This window comes from Hyla sarda, chromosome 10, assembly GCF_029499605.1.
Source record: "Hyla sarda isolate aHylSar1 chromosome 10, aHylSar1.hap1, whole genome shotgun sequence".
Classification (NCBI taxonomy): Eukaryota; Metazoa; Chordata; class Amphibia; order Anura; family Hylidae; genus Hyla; species Hyla sarda.
This window is the reverse complement of record NC_079198.1, coordinates 69,672,964-69,688,700: the sequence shown is the minus strand read 5'-3', so window position 1 is coordinate 69,688,700 and position 15,737 is coordinate 69,672,964. Positions and strand designations below refer to the sequence as shown.

The window sequence follows — 15,737 nt, the reverse complement described above, 5'->3', positions numbered from 1 at the left end:
AATTCAGACACCAGACAAGACCCATTAAGCAAACCAGGCAGAAGAAAACAAATTCAAACCCCAAAGAAGAGAGGTGCAGCTCACCAGTAGAAGGAACTGAGGTTAAAGGGGTACTCCGGTGCTTAGACCTCTTATTCCCTATCCAAAGGATAGGGGACAAGATGCCTGACCGCGGGAGTCCTGCCGCTGGGGACTCCCGTGATCTTGCACGCGGCACCCCGTTTGTAATCAGTCCCCGGAGCATGTTCGCTCCGGGTCTGATTACGGGCGATCACAGGGCGGGCGGCGTGTGACGTCACACCTGCGCCCCCCGTGTGACGTCACGCTCCCCCCCTCAATGCAAGCCTACGGGAGGGGGCGTGATAGCTGTCACGCGCCCTCCCATAGGCTTGCATTGAGGGGCGGAGCGTGAGCTCACACGGGGGCGGAGGCGTGACGTCACACGCCGCCCGCCCTGTGATCGCCCGTAATCAGACCTGGAGCGAACACGCTCCGGGGACTGATTACAAATGGGGTGATTACAAATGGGGAATAAAAGATAAATGTAGTGAGGACTGTTTCTTTTTCCTTTGAATTCAAACCCCCAGGCCAGGCCCCCCAAACCAAAATCCTTAATAATTCCAGCCAGGCTCCAAAAATAACACAGGCCTCAGATGAGATCAAAGGGGTATTCCAGGAAAAACATTTTTTTTTAATATCAACTGGCTCCAGAAAGTTAAACAGATTTGTAAATTACTTCTATTAAAAAATCTTAATCCTTTCAATAATTATCAGCTGCTGAAGTTTAGTTGTTGTTTTCTGTCTGGCAACAGTGCTCTCTGCTGACATCTCTGCTTGTCTCGGGAACTGCAAAGAGTAGAAGCGGTTTGCCATGGGGATTTGCTTCCAAACTGGGCGGTTCCCGAGACACGTGTCATCAGAGAGCACTTAGACAGAAAAGAACAACTCAACTTCAGAAGCTCATAAGTACTGAAAGGATTAAGATTTTTTAATAGAAGTGATTTACAAATCTGTTTAACTTTCTGGAGCAGGTTGATATATAAAAAACTGTCTTTTCCTGGATAACCCCTTTAATTCAAACTGTAATCCAGACCAAATCCCCAAATAAATACATATTTCAGACCAGACACCTGTATAAATGTAACTATGTCTGTGCATGGGGATACAACATACAAGCTGAAGAAGACCGAGATTTAAACTAATTGTAAATATGTTTTATTTATTAAATCACATACATTGCAATGCAAACCTTTTTGCAAAGTTGTCCGTGACCTTTACATTATAACGAATAGAAACAATTATTTTCTAAAATGTTTCTTGTTCATAGCATGTAAAGCCAAAATATGTAACTGGTTCAGTGTTCCAGTGTTTATCATTTAAATGGTGATATATAAAAATGGAACTAATGTGCCCTGATTTTGTGAGAATGATCAAAGTGCAAAATAGATGAAAGGGAATTGTGAATAGTAACATCAAGCGTCTATTAAAATCCCCCTGCTGGCTATAAGAAGACATAAAACATGTACATGGATGGTCTCTATGAACCCGCATGTACATTATTAACATTCAAACATGCAGGTGTTTTGCGGTGGCACAATCCTCGTCATCACCGTAGACCTGATGGAGTGAATGATGTGACCCAGAAACTCATACTTTTTCAGGGAAATGTATCCACCTTCCTTAAATATTACCTATTCATATGAAACTACTTCATGGTAAGATATTTGCAGACAACAACATTATATATATACCGTATTTTTCGCCGTATAAGACGCACTTTTTCTTCCCCACTGGGGGGGGGGGGAGTTGGTGTGTCTTATACGGCAAATACACATTAAAACCCTGTCCTATCGCGGCGGTCCCTGCGGCCATCAATGGCCGGGACCCGCGGCTAATACAGGACATCACCTATGGCGGTGATGCCCTGTATTAACCCTTCAGACGCGGCGATCAAAGCTGACCGCCGCATCTGAGGCGAAAGTGACACTAACCTGGCTGCTCAGTCGGGCTGTTCGGGACCGCCACAGTGAAATTGCGGCGTCCTGAACAGCTTACCGGACACCGGGAGGGACCATACCTGCCTCCTCGGTGTCTGCTCCGTGCCGGGATCCCCTGCATGGCTGGCGCTCTCCTTGGTCGCCATCATGTCATCGTGCACGCCGTCCCGTCATCCAATAGGAGCGGCGTGCGCAGCAACGTGATGGTGGCGACGGAGAGCAAGGATACCCGGCAGCAGAGACGTTCCAGAGCGACGAGGACACCCTGGGGACGCGGCGACAGTGATGGAGGGCGATATCCAGGGCAGCAGTGACGGGTCTGGAGTGGCGGGGACACGTGAGTATTACCTCCTATACCAGTGGTCTTCAACCTGCGGACCTCCAGATGTTGCAAAACTACAACTCCCAGTATGCCCGGACAGCCAACGGCTCCATCTGGAGGTCCGCAGGTTGAAGATCACTGTCCTATACTTTACATTGTATTTGGTTCAGAATCTTTTTTTCTAGATTTTCCTCCTTTAAAATTGGGTGCGTCTTATATGCCGGAGCGTCTTATATGGCAAAAAAAAAATACGGTACTATTAATTTTACCTAACTGTAGAGATCAGTTATCCAAGGCTGTTTCGTCTGGTTCAAAATATACATCTGTGTCGCGCCCCTGGTCTTTTACTGAGTCAATGTTAGACCATTATGGGGTCCTGTGGGGGTCCCTCCCATGTAATAGAATATTTCCCCTAAATCCCATGTGCTAAGATGTATGTGACACATAAGGAAAGCAAAATTGGTCGCACTTACCTGTCAAAAAAGTGCTATTCGGTTTTATGAATTACAAATGTATTGGCAGAAAGCTGGGTGTCAACCAGTAGATAGCTTAGACATTTAGATGCTAATTTTATTAAAGCTTAAGAAATAATATAAATAATGCACATATGATATTGATAGTATTACATACTAATGCAGATGCACAGGAGCCCTTGTGGTTAAGGGGCTTCTTTTTAATGACAAGTACTGTCATCACTCCTGCTACATTGTCAGGTAGAGCTATTATTAGGGTGGTCTGTAACAACCCACTCTCTACAAATTGGCATTTTTTGACATAAACACAATACAATACTGTGCATATTAGTATATCAGTGTGACAAAAAAGCTGAGTAATTAAAGTCTTCCTTATAAAGCAGCTTACTAGTGATGAGCGAACTTACAGTAAATTCGATTCGTCACGAACTTCTCGGCTCGGCAGTTGATGACTTTTCCTGCATAAATGAGTTCAGCTTTCAGGTGCTCCGGTGGGCTGGAAAAGGTGGATACAGTCCTAGGAGACTCTTTCCTAGGACTGTACCCACCTTTTCCAGCCCACCGGAGCACCTGAAAGCTGAACTAATTTATGCAGGATAAGGCATCAACTGCCGAGCCGAGAAGTTCGTGACGAATCAAATTTACCGTAAGTTCGCTCATCTCTACAGGCTACTCCTTTACTTATTGGGGGAGATTTATCAAAACCTGTCCAGAGGAAAAGTTGCTGAGTTGCCCATAGCAACCAATCAGATCGCTTGTTTCATGTTGAAAAAGGCCTGTGAAAAATGAAAGAAGCGATGTGATTGGTTGCTATGGGCAACTGGGCAACTTTTCCTCTGGACAGGTTTTGATAAATCTCCACCATTGTGTATAAACAGATTATGTATGTTACTTTGAGAAAAAAATATAAAACTGTGGAACACAATATTCCAATAAATAAGACATTATAGATAATATACTAAACACCTGCAACCAATATAAAAAAGAAAAAAGTTAGTAACTTAAAGGAGGACTTTCCTAAGGCTATGGAACTTACCTCTGCAGCTTCTACGCGGTGGTGGAAGTGATTTACGGACAGCAAGGGCCCTCTGATATCAGTTCTCTGTCCTCAGAGGAGCCAGGATTTAGTCTGAGAAACTGGACACCACAGTTTTACATCAGTCGCATTGTATTGGGTGAGAGAGATCCGGACATCAATATATGGAAAGATGCTATTTGAGAAATCACACATTAATGCTGCAGAGCCTGGCATCTCAAAATAACTAGTTATGTGCAACCAAACTTGTATATTACAGCAGAGCACACATAGAATCCTAAGGCTAGGTCCAGACTACGGAATTGCAGGCAGAAATTCTGCTTACTAAAATGTTTTATGCTAGTGAATGGATTTTCCGTTTACCAATTCACACTTTGGAATTTTTGAAACGGAATTTGTGAACGGAAAATTTGCTTTCAAATGTCCGCCTGAAGAATGGTGTTGTGCTCATTCTTCAGGTGAATATACTCGCGGAACACATTGCAGTCTATTTGGGACTGCAATGTCCACGCGGTCCTAGCGCCGACTGATTCAGTTGGCGCTGGCCGCACTTGGAATCTCTAGATGGAAATTTTCCGTCTGGAGATTCAGTAGTCTGAACCGAGCCTTAGGCTGGGTTCACACTACGGAATTTCCGCCTTCAATTCCGCTTTGAAATTGGAGGCAGAAATTCTGCTTGCTAAAATGTATAGTGTAGTGAATGGGTTTCCGTTCACAATTTCACACTACGGAATTTGTGAAGCGGAATTTGTGAATGGAGAATTCGATTGGAAATTTCCGCCTGAAGAATAGTGTTGGTCGTGAATATTCGCATTTCGAATTTTTATCGCGAATATCGCAAATTCGCTAATTTGCAAATATTGCTAATATATTCGCTATATATTCGAAATTGCAAATATTCGCATAAGTGAATATTTGCATATTCCTTCTTTTCACTTTTGGGCCAATTAGAATGATGCAAATACACTTGTCAGAAGTTATCAACAACATCCCTAGCAACCAATAGTAAAGTTGCCCACCCCCCTCACAATTTTCTTCCTTGAATAGGCGATTATGCGAATATTCACATATTCGCGAATATTCGTGAATTCGAATATGGGCAATGTCGCTCATCACAACTGAAGAATGGCGTTGCTCATTCTTCAGGCAGAAATACTCGCAGAACACATTGCAGTCTATTTTCTGCCCGGAGATTCCGCAGTGTGAACCTAGCCTTAGGATCTATTCACACGGCAGAATTTTCTCTTGCGGAATTCCACTTGCAGAATTCCTCCTTAAATTAAAGCCCATAGACTGCCCATAGCCCATATTCTGCGCTCCCATTCACACTTCTGAATTTCCGCTTGCGGAATTCCGCAAGCAGAAATTCAGAAGTGCGAATGGAAGTGCGGAATTCCATAGAAGTCTATGGGCTTTAATTTGAGGTGGAATTCCGCAAGCAGAAATTCTTCCGTGTGAATAGACCCTAAGGCTAGGTTCACACTACGGAAATTCCGCCTGCAATTCCGCTTTGAAATTGCAGGCAGAAATTCTGCTTACTATAATGTACAGTATAGTGAATGTGTTTCCGTTCACAAATTCACACTTCAGAATTTGTGAAGCGGAATTTGTGAAAGGAAAATCCACTTGAAAATATCCACCTGAAGAATGGCGTTGCTCATTCTTCAGGCGGAAATACTCGCGGAACACATTGCAGTATATTGGAGACTGCAGTGTCCGCGCAGTCCTCGTGCCGACTGATTCAGGCCACACTCAGAATCTCCGGGCGGAAATTTTCTGGCCGGAGATTCTGCAGTGTGAACTTACCCTAAGGCTGGAACTCCACTGAGTTTTTTTTTTGCAAAAACGCCATCAAAAACGCCAATTTTGCCGCACAGCGTTTTTTTCAGTGAAAAAAACCCTGCGTCCAGATGTTAGCTGCAAGTCAATAGTTAACTGCAAAATGCCAGATTCACTTGCTGTTTTTCAGTTTGCCATTTTTTTTTAATCCTTTGGCGTTTTTAAGCAATTTCGGGCTCAGAGGCTGGAATTTTTAAACGCCCGACAACCTAGTTTGGCATTTTTTGCCCTGAAATTGTGGCGTTTTTATTCTTTTTTGGACTTTAGCGATCCAAAAAAGTGATGGAGATACCTTTTTTATTAAAATTTCATAGGGTACCATTAAAAAAAAAATTGTAAAAAAGATACAGTAGTGATGGAAAAAATTGTACCTAACGAAATTTATCTTTTTTTTACGAAATGTTTATTAATTTTTAAACTGGGATCAATTTATGTGGGCGGGAAAAGCACTAAAAATGTAGCCGACAATAATAAAAATGTAGTGTGTGTTTTTCACTTTTTTATTTTTTTTTTACATTTTTTAGGTTGTACTACTACTCCCAGCATGGAACACACTGTTCCATGATGGGAGTAGTAGTACCTGTACTAATAGACAGATCACCTGTTGCGATCCTGTATAATGTATAGATGCGGCCAGATGCTCTTCTATGGTCCCCTGCACTGCCGTATATATACACATATTCATATTTCCCGCAGAGAGCTGTGATTGGCCAGATGGTTCCAGCCTATCACAGCTCTAGGAATTGGTGTATATATACGGCAGTGCAGGGGACCAGAGAAGAGCGGCCGGCCGCATCTATACATTATACAGGAGGATCACAGCGGGTGTCAGGAGTGATACCCGCTGTGATCTTTCCTACTACTACTCCCAACATGGAGTACACTCTGCTCCATGCTGGGAGCTGTAGTACCTGCATTAATAGACAGATCGCAGCAGGTGTCAGAAATTACACTCGCTGCGATCTGTCTATTAATGCAGGTACTACAGCTCCCAGCATGGAGCAGAGTGTGCTCCATGTTGGGAGTAGGAGTACCTGCAGTTAAGGACACATCACAGCGGGTGTCACTACTGACACCCGCCGCAATCATACTGTCTATAGCAGAGATGGAGCGGCTGTATACAGCGCTCGCATCCCTGCTCTGTACTGTACTCTGGGCCGGCCATTCATATTTTCCTCAGAGCTGTGATTGGCTGCAACCATCCGGCCAATCACAGCTCTGGCCGGAAAATATGAATAGAACATCACTCAGAGTACAGAGCAGAGATGTGAGCGCTGTACAGAGACGCTCCATCTCTGCTATATTATGGACGATTGCATCGGGTGTCAGACTGACACCCGGAGCAATATGTTTATAGTACAGGTACTACTACTCCCAGCATGGAACAGTGTGTTCATTGCTGGGAGTAGTAGTACTACATAAAAAATGTATAAAAAAAAAAAGTTTAACAAGTTAAATGTTGTTATAAAAAATAAACATTTATTTACATACATTTTTACATCCCTACTGCATCCTTTTTTTTTTTTTTTGGTACCCAACAATTTTATAAAAAAAACGCAAAAAAAAACGCCAAAACGCAGGGAAAAACTGTGGCAGTTTTTCTGGCGTTTTTATGCCACAAAAATCGCAGGGCAAAAATCTCAGTGGAGTCCTAGCCTAAGGCTGATTTTTGGTAATTTCACAAAATTCTATGGGGAAGATTTATCAAAACCTGTGCAGAGAAAAAGTGCTCCCTGATTGGTTGCTATGGGCAACTGGTAAGCTTTTTCTTCGAACTGGTTTTGGATACATCTCCCCAGATAAGTGGAAAATTTGGGATCAATTCGCCAATCTCTTTAGTATGTGAATAGTCTGGATGAGGTCCTAAAATATTTGATCACTCCATAGTCACAGTGGACAGTGCCATCATTGGATATTAATAGATGCTATGTGGTTAGGCTGTCTAAACGGAACAATTTATAATGTTTTCATTTAATATTCCTCTCCCGGCCCGCCTGCTGCTGCCTAAGGACATCCCTGTGTCCCGAAAGATGTTTTTAGGACAAAATGATGTCCCGGTTACCTCTCTGTGGCCCCGCGTTTACTTTAAAAACATAGGGGCCGCAGGGAGGTAGCTCACGAAGGGACGTCACTGGCGTCCCGTGTGTGCGCCCATAGCAATGGAGCGCGGAGGAGCGGAGCAGCGAGCAGGACGTGCACTGGCCAGCTTGGTAAGTGTTACCAGTGGCACGTCAGCTTCAGTGCTCCGACCACCGCTCCTCCGGTCCCGGGATTTACTGCTATGGCCAGACCGGTGGTGGACGGAGCACTGAAGTGGCACAGTACACAGGCATACAGCCTCCAGCCATAGACTGTATGGCTGGAGGCTGTATGTCTGTGGGGGAACATACTGCACCTAATGTGGGGGAACTATACTGCACCTAATGTGGGGAAATATACTGCACCTAATGTGGGGGAACTATACTGTACCTAATGTGGGGCAACTATACTGCACCTAATGTGGGGGAACTGTACTGCACCTAATGTGGGGAACTATACTGCACCTAATGTGGGGAACTATACTGCACCTAATGTGGGGAACTATACTGCACCTAATGTGGAGAACAATACTGCACCTAATGTGGAGAACTATACTGCACCTAATGTGGGGAACTATACTGCACCTAATGTGGGGAACTATACTGCACCTAATGTGGGGAACTATACTGCACCTAATGTGGGGAACTATACTGCACCTAATGTGGGGGAACTATACTGCCAACCTAATGTGGGGGAACTATACTGCCAACCTAATGTGGGGGAACTATACTGCATCTAATGTGAGGAAATATACTGCCAACCTAATGTGGGGGGAACTATACTGCCAACCTAATGTGGGGGAACTATACTGCACCTAATGTGGGGGAACTATACTGCACCTAATGTGGGGGAACTATACTGCATCTAATGTGGGGGGAACTATACTTCCAACCTAATGTGGGGGAACTATACTGCACCTAATGTGGGGAACTATACTGCACCTAATGTGGGGAACTATACTGCACCTAATGTGGAGAACTATACTGCACCTAATGTGGGGAACTATACTGCACCTAATGTGGGGAACTATACTGCACCTAATGTGGGGAACTATACTGTGCCTAATGTGGGGAACTATACTGCACCGAATGTGGGGAACTATACTGCACCTAATGTGGGGGAACTATACTGCCAACCTAATGTGCGGGAACTATACTGCACCTAATGTGAGGGAACTATACTGCCAACCTAATGTGGGGGGAACTATACTGCCAACCTAATGTGTGGGAACTATACTGCACCTAATGTGGGGGAACTATACTGCACCTAATGTGGGGGAACTGTACTGCATCTAATGTGGGGGGAACTATACTTCCAACCTAATGTGGGGGAACTATACTGCACATAATGTGAGGGAACTATACTGCCAACCTAATGTGGGGGGAACTATACTGCCAACATAATGTGGGGGAACTATACTGCACCTAATGTGGGGGAACTATACTGCATCTAATGTGGGGGAACTATACTGCACCTAATGTGTGGAACTATACTGCACCTAATGTGGGGAACTATACTGCACCTAATGTGGGTGAACTATACTGCACCTAATGTGGGGAACTATAATGCACCTAATGTGGGGAACTATACTGCACCTAATGTGGAGAACAATACTGCACCTAATGTGGAGAACTATACTGCACCTAATGTGGGGAACTATACTGCACCTAATGTGGGGAACTATACTGCACCTAATGTGGGGAACTATACTGCACCTAATGTGGGGGAACTATACTGCCAACCTAATGTGGGGGAACTATACTGCCAACCTAATGTGGGGGAACTATACTGCACCTAATGTGGGGAACTATACTGCACCTAATGTGGGGGAACTATACTGCACCTAATGTGGGGGAACTATACTGCACCTAATGTGGGGAACTATACTGCCAACCTAATGTGAGGGAACTATACTGCCAACCTAATGTGGGGGGAACTATACTTCCAACCTAATGTGGGGGAACTATACTGCACCTAATTTTGAGGGAACTATACTGCCAACCTAATGGGGGAGGGGGAACTATACTGCCAACCTAATGTGGGGGAACTATACTGCACCTAATGTGGGGGAACTATACTGCACCTAATGTGGGGGAACTATACTGCCAACCTAATGTGGGGGGAACTATACTGCCAACCTAATGTGGGGGAACTATACTGCACCTAATGTGAGGGAACTATACTGCCAACTAAATGTAGGGGGAACTATACTGCCAACCTAATTTGGTGGGAGCTATACTGCCAACCTAATGTGGGGGAACTATACTGCACCTAATGTGGGGGAACTATACTGCACCTAATGTGGGGAATTATACTGCCAACCTAATGTGGGGGGAACTATACTGCCAACCTAATGTGGGGGAACTATACAGCACCTAATGTGGGGGGAACTATACTGCCAACCTAATGTGGGGGGAACTATACTGCCAACCTAATGTGAGGGAACTACAACCTAATGTGGAGGAATCTATACTGCCAACCTAATGTGGGGGAACTACAACCTAATGTGGAGGAATCTATACTGCCAACCTAATGTGGGGGAACTATACTGCCAACCTAATGTGGGGGAACTATACTGCACCTAATGTGGAGGAATCTATACTGCCAACCTAATGTGGGGGAACTACAAGCTAATGTGGAGGAATCTATACTGCCAACCTAATGTGGGGGAACTATACTGCCAACCTAATGTGGGGGAACTACAACCTAATGTGGAAGAATCTATACTGGCAACCTAATGTTGAATCTGGCCCTTCAACGGTCTGAGGGACAGTGAACTGGCCCCCTGTTTAAAAAGTTTGAGGACCCCTGATGTAGGTAGATGAACATAAGATGTCATATACAACCATTGGAGTTTTAATTATGTCTTGAGTGATTGTGGAAAGAGAGTACATGTAAAGATGACAATAAGTGCTGCCAGTGCTGGTAACACATCATGTGATGTACCGATCTGGCTCAATGTGCAGTATCTGACATAAGTGAGTCCACTCCTCACATTTTTGTAAATATTTTTTTATGTAAAAACACTGAAGAAATGACACTCTGCTACAATGTAAAGTAGTGGTGCACAGCCTGTATAATGTTGTTTAATGTTGTGTCCCCTCAAAATAACCCAACACACAGACATTATTGTCTAAACTTTGGTAACAAAAGTGAGTACACCACTAAGTGGAAATGTCAAAATTGGGCCCAATAAGCCATTTTCCCTCCATGGTGTCATGTGACTTGTTAGTGTTACAAGGTCTCTGGTGTGGGGAGTGGGGAGCAGGTGTCTAAAATGTGGTGTTATTGCTCTCACACTCACACTTTGTTCACACAGCGGAAATTTTCTTGAATGTCTGCACATTACATTTTGCAAACAGCGGGCACCAGTGCTAGGACCCCTTGGAAATGCGCCATTTTAATAGACAGCAATGCATTTCCAAGTGGATTCCAGAGAAACAATTGACATGTGAATTCTTTCTGTAAAGACCAGAATCAGGTTTTCCGTGGCAGATGTTTCCACTGTGGAAATTCTGCTGTGTGCATGATGCAGCAGAATCCCATTGAAATTAATGGGGTTATCTGAATTTTTCAGCTGGATTCCGCTCGAAAATTCTGCTTTGTGGAATTTGGCCTAATACTTGTCACTGGAAGGTCAACATGGCATCTTATGGCAAAAAACTCTCTGAGGATCTGAAAAAAAGAATGGTTGCCCTACATAAAGATGGCTCAGGCTATAAAAAGATTGCCAAGACCCTGAAACTGAGCAGCAGCATGGTGGGTAAGACCATACATAGGACAAGGTCCACTCAGAACAGGCCTTGCCATGATCGACCAAAGAAGTTAAATGCACATGCTCAGCATCATATCCAGAGGTTGTCTTTGAAAAATAGACGTATAAATGCTGACAGCATTGCTGCACAGGTTATAGGGGTGGAATGCTCTCTACTGACACCTCTGTCCATGTCAGGAACTGTCCAGAGTAGGCGCAAATTCCTATAGCAAACTTCTCCTGCTCTGAACAGTTCCTGACACGGACAGAGGTGTCAGCAGAGAGCACTGTGATCAGACTGGAAAGAACTACACAACTTTTTTCATACAGCAGCTGAAAAGTACTGGAAAGGTTAATATTTTTAAATAGAAGTACCGTATAAGACGCACCCAATTTATAGGTGCAAAAGCCGTTGGCTGTCCGGGCATGCTGGGAGTTGTAGTTTTGCAACATCTGGAAGTCTGCAGATTGAAGACCACTACATAGGAGGTAATACTCACGTGTCCCCGCCGCTCCGGACCCGTCACCGCTGCCCTGGATGTCGCTCCATCACTGTCGCCGTGTCCCCTTCGCTCCGGAACGTCTCTGCTGCTGGCCGGGTATCCTCGCTCTCCATCGCCACAATCACGTCATTACGCACGCTGACGCACGTACGGATCCCTGAACGGAGAAGACACCGAGGAGGCAGGAAAGGTCCCTCCCGGTGTCCTGTAAGCACTAACCCGGCTATTCAGTCGGGCTGTTCGGGACCGCCGCGGGGAAATCCGACTGAACAGCCGGGTTAGTGTCACTTTCCCTTCAGACGTGGCGGTCGGCTTTGATAGCCGCGTCTGAAGGGTTAATACAGGGCATCACCGCGATCGGTGATGTCCTGTATTAGTCGCGGTTCCTTGCCGTTGATGGCCGCAGGGACCGCCGCGATAGGGGTGTATTCGCCATATAAGACGCACCAACTTTTCGCCCCCAGTTTTGGGGAAGAAAAAGTGCGTCTTATACGGCTAAAAATACAGTAATTTACAAATCTGTTTAACTTCCTGGCACCTGTTGATTTGAAAACATTTATTTTCCACTGGAGCACCCCTTTAACTTACAACATATTAATGTAGGGGGGGAGGGTATTGAAAGGAGGTGTGAATCTGGCCTACACCCCCTAAGCCTTATTCATGTCCCTTTTTGAAAAAAAAAATGTTTTGCCCATCTGACTACTCAAGGTAAAGTGCAGATAGTGACCCAAATAGTAAAATCCCTAAATCTTGGGAACAAGGGAGGGGTAGAAACAAATGAATAAAAGTGTTGGAATCAGAACACCAGAGGGTACAAAAGTATATAATCCTTGATTTATATTGACCACAAATCTACATTGTATACATAAAGGATAGTTACAGAAAAGTCAATTCTAATTGTATTGTTAGTGATGCTGCCAATATCCATACAGCAGTATTGGTCACCATGCATTTCTCTAATGAGCAGAATTCTGTAGGATCCAACGCACATTGTCCAGTGACTCTATGAGTATTATTTACTGTAATGAAAATAGAACGACGGAAAATGATTTTACTTAACACTTTGCTGATCCTTCATTGCAAACTAAGGTGAAGGGTCATCAGTAATTTACAATCTCTTTCAAGAAGTCCCTCTTACCGGGAAAGGAATCCAATAACAATGTAACAACCATTATATCTGCCCATTATGCTGCCATTGTTATAGCCCCCGAAGGGTGAAAGGTTCTGTCAAGTAACATTGTCTAAAAACCACCAAGATGGGCCTGTAACTAGACTCTCTGCAGCTGCCGTCGGGAGGATAAATTTAGCTTCTAGGGTGGATTCTGACAATGTCGGAGGATTATTTCAATCCATAGAGCTTAGCTTCACTTACCCACACCTGGCGCAGGCTATAAGTCTTTCCAATACAATCGCACATCAGGGAAGCTTATTGGGTGGGAGTCATTCACAAGGCATGAAGGGTTCATTGTTTTGTCAGATATATAGAACATTTCAATCCAAAATGTCATGGTGCATACTATAGTGCGGCAATGCTAAGTGAGTAAGTCCACTATTCGCATGGGCCTATTTTACATGAAGGAATATTTAATTCAGCATCACCACTATGGGGATATAATGATAGAGGCAAATTATTGTAATTGCAAAGATATAGGGGGAGATTTATCAAAACCTGTCCAGAGGAAAAGTTACCCAGTTGCCCATATCAACCAATCAGATCGCTTCTTTCATTTTTAACAAGGTTTCTGCAAAATTAAAGAAGTGATCTGATTGGTTGCTATGGGCAACTGGGCAACTTTTCCTCTGGACAGGTTTTAATAAATCTCCCCCATAGAGTCTTTAAAGTATTCTTTTAGTAATGTATGGTAATTATTTCCCATAATCTGCAATACTTTCCCATTCTTTCCAGCAGCATAGACATCCATATATTCAGTTAGGCTAAGTTCACATTGCTATTGTGCTCAGTCCCGTTAAGGACCTGTTCGGCTCTTTTTTTGTGCCAAAAACGGGTCAGAGCACAACGGACTCTACCGGTTCACCACCGGGTCCCAACAGATCCCATTGACTTGAATAGGGTCCGTCCGGGATCCGGTAATTTATCGGAGTTAAAGGGGTATTCCAGGCAAAAAAACTTTTTTTTATATACATCAACTGGCTCCGGAAAGTTAAACAGATTTGTATATTACTTCTATTAAAAAATCTTAATCCTTCCAATAGTGATTAACTTCTGAAGTTTTCTGTCTAACTGCTCAATGATGATGTCATGTCCCGGGAGCTGTGCATGATGGGAAAATATCCCCATAGGAGCTGGACAGCTCCTGGGACGTGAGTCATCAGAAAGCAGTTAGACAGAAAACAGCAACTCAACTTCAGAAGCTAATAACTATTGGAAGGATTAAGATTTTTTAATAGAAGTAATTTACAAATCTGTTTAACTTTCCGGAGCCAGTTAATATACCCTTTTAAGCAGAGAAATAAAATAGAGCATGCGCTATTTTTCTTCTTCGCTTAAAGGGGTACTCCGCTGCCCCAGCATTCTGAACATTTTGTTCTGAACGCTTGGAGCGGGTGGCAGGGGTCATGACGGGTGGTGGGGGTAATCATGTCCCTTGTGACATCATGCCACGCCCCCTCAATGCAAGTCTATGGGAGGGGGTGTGGCTTCCTCCTATAGACTTGCATTGAGGAATTGTGGCATGATGTCACCTGCACCCAACGTTCTAAACGAATGCCGGGTGCTGCACTGAGATTGTGGGGGTCCCACCTGCGGGGCCCCCGGGATAAGATATCTAGGGGCAGAGTACCCCTTTAACCCCGTCATTCCTAAGGACTTGTCCACAGAGCTCTGTATAACACAGCCTGACAGCAATGTGAAAGAACCCTTACACAACAAAGCTTATAATAATTACTGTAACTAGAGTACACTTTAAAGGGGTAGTCTGGGGAACTATATCCCCTATCCACAAGGTAGCGGAAAAGTGTCTGATCACGATGAATATGACTGTTGGAACCCCTGCGATCTCCTGTATGCAGGCCCGTCTACTTACCTGTCCTCAGCGCGCTCCGACCCCCACCTTCCTGGATCAGTGCAAGTAACGGCCTCTTCAGCCAGTCACCGACTCTGGTGCCCCGAGGACAGGTAAGTAGATGGAGTCCTGTTTAGATCAGCAGAAAGGGAAAAAGATCTCCAAGCAGGGGCACTATCCCATACAGCATAAAGTAAAGTAAATTACAAAATAAAATAAAATGATGACTCGATGAACTAGCAGAGCTGTACTTTATTGTAAAGAAAGTAGTCTGCATGTACATCTATTGGCAAGACGCGTTTCGGGTACAATCTTACCCTTCATCAATTGCAGATGTATAATGTGTCATGGAGACGGCTTCTATTTATATTTAAAAAAGACTGCCAAATCACAGACTGCCAACACAGTACATGCACATTTAAAAACATATTAATTTAAAATCATTAAGCGTAAATGTAATAAAAATCTCATTAAATAAACATACATATAAAAAATTGTAAAAATGCAGGTTGTTTAAAAAGGAATTATATAAGAAGAATTATATAAGAAGAAAAATTGGTTGTATAATGTAACCCGGATGTGAATCCACTGGGATTCTTCTGGACAGTTAGTAAGCAAATTGCTTTGGGTCAATAACAATAATCAATAAATAGCAATAAGGGTGAATTATGCTGCTCTGTGGTGACAGTTGCTCTATATTCAAGTTGCAAA

General features: G+C 43.8%; 1 protein-coding gene across 2 annotated transcripts in view; it reads right to left on the bottom strand.

The window, feature by feature from the left end:
- The window catches only part of TNNT1 (troponin T1, slow skeletal type), an 85,214-nt gene extending 81,163 nt beyond the window's left edge, over positions 1-4,051 (bottom strand). For both annotated transcript variants that reach the window (XM_056543281.1, XM_056543288.1), the window contains exon 1: positions 3,829-4,051. The gene's annotated coding sequence lies outside the window, so the exon portion shown is untranslated. The remainder of the gene's footprint in view (positions 1-3,828) is intronic.
- Positions 4,052-15,737: the final 11,686 nt, after the last annotated feature.